Source organism: Odocoileus virginianus, chromosome 17 (genome assembly GCF_023699985.2).
Source record: "Odocoileus virginianus isolate 20LAN1187 ecotype Illinois chromosome 17, Ovbor_1.2, whole genome shotgun sequence".
Classification (NCBI taxonomy): domain Eukaryota; kingdom Metazoa; phylum Chordata; class Mammalia; order Artiodactyla; family Cervidae; genus Odocoileus; species Odocoileus virginianus.
The window spans coordinates 12,185,350-12,189,878 of NC_069690.1; the positions used below are offsets into that span (position 1 = coordinate 12,185,350).

At 56.7% G+C, this 4,529-nt stretch overlaps 1 long non-coding RNA gene across 1 annotated transcript; it reads left to right on the forward strand.

Moving 5' to 3' along the window:
* The first annotated feature begins 3,702 nt into the window (after positions 1 to 3,702).
* LOC139038934 (uncharacterized) lies at positions 3,703 to 4,312 on the forward strand. The gene is made up of 2 exons (XR_011492044.1): positions 3,703 to 3,921; positions 4,107 to 4,312. It is a non-coding gene; the product is annotated as an uncharacterized lncRNA (long non-coding RNA).
* The last annotated feature ends 217 nt before the right edge of the window (positions 4,313 to 4,529 follow it).

Genomic DNA, 4,529 nt, shown 5'->3' on the forward strand with positions numbered 1-4,529 from the left:
ATGGACCGAGGCTGAGAAACTGCAGGCTGAGAAAGGAAGGAGGGACAGATAAAGCACTGTGTGTTGAGTGGGGCAGGGCAGGAACCGTGAGCAGCCAGACAGTCCTGGGCCATCCTCAACCCCTCCATCATGCTCCCCAGCACCCATGACCTCGGCATCCCCGGGGGATGGTCCAGCTGAGCCTCTCCAGCTCGGGAGTCGGGTGGTCCTGGCTGTCCACCATCTGCTCTTGCACGCCCGAGTGACCTGTGAACTTCTCTGAGCCTCAGTCTCCTCGTGTGAAGAGTGGCATCGGTCATGACACCAGGCAGGTTGATTCTGTGGGGCCAGCAGAATGCCTGGCACATAGTAAGTATTCCAGGCATTCAAGGGCTGCACACCACACACACACACACACACACACACACACACACAGTACCACCATTCCAGCTCCTGGAGCATCCACTTCTGGTTAGAAAACAAAAGACCATCCGTCCACTCCTCCTTCACCCAGGTTCTCTGTCCCCTCCCTTGCTGCCCGCCCCACTCCGCGGCCTTGAGCTTCTGCTCCCTAATCAACTGAGGGGGAGAAGGAAGGCACCTTGGGTCTTGGGTGTCAGCCAGCCCTGGATCTACATGACCATTTCCTGGGGTCCCCTCACCCCCAGCCCCGACTATCTGCAGCCAGCTTCTGTCCCCCACAACCCCACCCTGGCCAGGAGCAATCCCAGCGTTCTCATCCCCACCCACCACATTACCCTCTGAATACTCTCATTATACCATTACTAATTAGGGCTGCCCAGCAAATTGGCGGCTGCATTAGAGGGAGACAGTGCGCGGGAGCATATGGCATAATATCGTATTAATGAACACTCTAAATTCAAACCCGGGTCAGCTGCTCGCTTCTTGCCAGTGTCACCCACGCTAAAGGGAGGGAGAGGAGAAAAAAAGCAGTCAACCTTTCCCTCGCTTTCCTCGCCTCTCTCCAAACACACAAACCCCAGCGTGGGCTACTGGAGGTTTTTTTTTTTTTAAATCATATCTAAAAAATGAGGAGAGAAAGAAAAGAGTCCAAGACTTCGACGGGGGGGGTGGGGCAGGGGTTGCAGAGAGGCCTCCCTCTCCCAATTATGTACCAGTGTACACTGAGCAAGATCAGGGAAAAATAATAATTAATAATAATAAACCAGGCTTGTGAGCCACACTATCTCTGGCTCCCAATAATCCTCGCAGGGGGTTTTAGCACCGAGGGCAAACCCAGGGCCACAGTGGTGGTGCAGCTTTCTTAAGATCACGTGGCCGCTGAGTTGGAAAGTCCAGGGGAGAGGGACAAGCCTGAGGAGGTGGAAGAAGACCCCTGCCACCCTCTCTCCCAGTCCAGGAGCGCCAGAGATCCCCAGACCCTCAAGGTCAACTAGTGAATTCAGGGAGAGAACTCAGACCCAGATTCCAGTCTTCGAGTCACTGGGTGATGCTGGGGGTCGGTTCCCCTTCCCTCTCCCAGCAGGTGGAGAATTCGGTTTGTGGTGCTCAGATCAGCAGCCCAAGGCTGGATGGGGACCTTCTTCTCTTCTCTTCCTCACCTCTTTCCCGTGTTTCTCAGAGGAGTGCAGAATTCACTGGCTGGTTTTGGAGGCACCCTCCCGCCTCCCTGTCTCTTGGGAGGAGGAGGTCAACGGGGAGACATTGGTGAGTGGAGGCCACATTGGGGATGGTCTGAGGAGCCTCAGAGAAGATGTGAGCTCTGATCAAGGCTCCTGAGTGGAGCAGGGGGACCTGCACTAAAGCTGACTCTCCCCCTCCCCCAGCCAAGGGGGCAGCGCCCAGTGATGCCCATCCATGGCTGTCCAAGGCACCCTGACTCCCACTGCTGAGTGGAAAGGGCCTCCCCATGCCATCCATCTTGCTGTCTGGAGGCGTGATGTCTTTAGTCCTCTAACAGAAACCGGTTTCCATGTCATCTCAAGATGAAGGGTGGTTCCGTTCCGGCCACCTGCTGGGCTCAGAGCCTGGAGCAGGTGGGGCAGGTACACTCAGGCATGGGTTTCCACGCCCTGCCCAGGCTCAGCCATGCCCTGCATACAGCATCCCTTGACTCCATCTCCTCCGGGAAGCCTTCCTTGGCTGACATCACAGAGCCACGGCATCTCAAAGTGTCTTAGACACTATTTTGTGTGAGATCCCCAGTTGAGGACCAAATCTGTCTCAGAGCCGGGCTAGACTCCACACCAAAGCACCCCTCCTCCGTCTGCCCATCCCACCCCAGTGCTGGGAGCCCAGTTCCCCAGGAGGAGGCATTTTTTGAGTGTCTCGGGTGTGTGACTGGGCTAGGAGTCAGGATAGATTGCAATTCCAAATGAGTCACAGTGCAAACCTCTTCTAGCACCTTCTCTACCTGCATTCTTTGTGAATTCTCTTCCTCTCACGCCCTCCTTGTCTCTACCCACACATGGGGATGGGGGTAGGAGGAGCTGTGAAGATCAGCAGATGTTCTTGGTCCATGAAAGGGTTTATTAGGAACACTAAAAAGAGCACTGGAGCCCCCAGGAGAAGACCTTCCTCTCCCAAGTTCCTGTCCTCCTCTGGGTTAATGGGGTGTGTTCATGGAGGAGGAATTAGGGGTGGTAGGATGATAACCTCCTTCCAGGGCCCCAGAAGAAGTCCGAAGACATCCCCTGAACTTTAACCTGTAGTGTGGTTGCAGGACTCTGGGCAGTGAGTGCCTTCTCTGTTTCCTTTGTTGCTATTGTTTAATCAATCAGTTGTGCCTGACTCTTTGCAACCCTATGGACCGTAGTCTGCCAGGGTCCTCTGTCCATGGGATTCTCCAGGCAAGAATACTGGAGTGGGTTGCCATTTCCTTCTCCAAAGGATCTTCTGATCCAGGGATCGAACCCGAGTCTCCTACGTCTCCTGCACTGGGAAGCAGATTCTTTACCACTGAGCCATCAGGGAAGCCCTTTGTAGTTTTTATTTATTTATTTGGCTTCTCTGAGTCTTAGTTTTGGTCTGTGGGATCTTTAGCTGAAGCATGTGAGATATAGTTCCCTGACCAGGGACTGAATCCATCCCCCTGCACCAGGAGTGTGGAGTCTTAGCCACTAGACCACCAGGGGAGTCCCTCCTATTTACTTTTCCATCTGTGAAATGGGTGTCTTGACAGCTTGGTCAAGATAGAGGGATGCTTCTGTGCAAGACTCACCTGCGGAGGCAGGGGCCCTTGCCAATCTGAGTACCGCCAGGCGCCTTCCCAGTCAGCTCCATCAGAAAGAAAAAGCACCTGAACAAGCCCCCTGGGCTATCCGAGCAGAATGGAGGCTGGAGGTACCCGCGCAGCGCAGCCGCCTCAGGCACACTAGCAGGCTGCAAGGCTTCAGGGGCGCCAATAGGGGGCGCGAGGGAGCGCCCCTCCCCAACAGACCTGCAGCCCCCTGGGGACTCAACTTCAGACCGCACGACCCGGCGCTAGAGCCCTCCACGAGGTAGGGGAGGGGCGGGGGACCCAAGTTAGGGACAGGGCGCCCCCATCCTCTGGCTGCCCGGGCCACGCGGGCGCCCCCGGCCGCGGACTGCCTGCGCTGCACACCCGGCACCCCGATCCGCCGTCCCGGCCAGCCGGGCCCCGCGGCCGCGGCACCCTCTCTCACAACCCCGGCGCCCCGCCACTCACGCCCCGGTCATAGGATTCTTTTCCTTTGTCTGCAGAACCCGGAGATCCCTCTCCCTCCTCCCTGCGGCTCTCCCGGCAGGGGAGCCCGGGCGGAGTAAATAATTGTCGCCCCTCCCGTCCCCGACCAGCCAGGCAGAACGCGGGGGTGTCATCAAGCCCTGGATGCCAATTACTTTATCCGCCCCCACAAGCCGTGAGCGCCGCACACACACACCGCACCGCGCAGCTGGAGCCCCCAGCCCCTCGGAGGGGCGTAAACAAGCCTGGCAAAGGTGTTGGCTCTGGTCTCCGGATTTCAGCAGCAGCTTGTCTGGACTCGCCTGGGTGTGGGGACACCCCTACTTCATCTCTCCAGAGGCGCTAACACAGCTTTGTGTTAAAGCGGCCGGCGTGTATGTGTGTGTGTGTGTGGCCCTGCAGTAGGTGCCAAGATTCCAAGGTATGGCCTCTTCCCCAGGGAGGAGTGACTGAGCTGGAAGGGCATCTTCTTGGAAGCCTGCGCTTGGGACCCAGAGAGGGAAGATGACTTTCCCAAGTGACACAGACAGCAGGACCAAGCTCCAGGTCTGGATAAAGCGCACAGTCTTCAAGTGACCCCTGTCACTAGACCTCTTTCCAGGGATCCCCTAAACAACAGAACCTGAAAGTCACACTCTGCACATAGCTTTGTTCCCGTGTCAACTTCGTATTTGGGGTATCTAATGAAAAATATGGGCTTCCCTGGTGACTCAGATGGTAAAGAATCTGCCTGCGATGCAGGAGCCTTGGGTTTGATCCCTGGGTCAGGAAGATCCCCTGGAGGAGGGAATGGCAACCCACTCAGTATTCTTGCCAGGAGAATTCCATGGAGAGAGGAGCCTGGCGGGCTGCAGTCCATGGG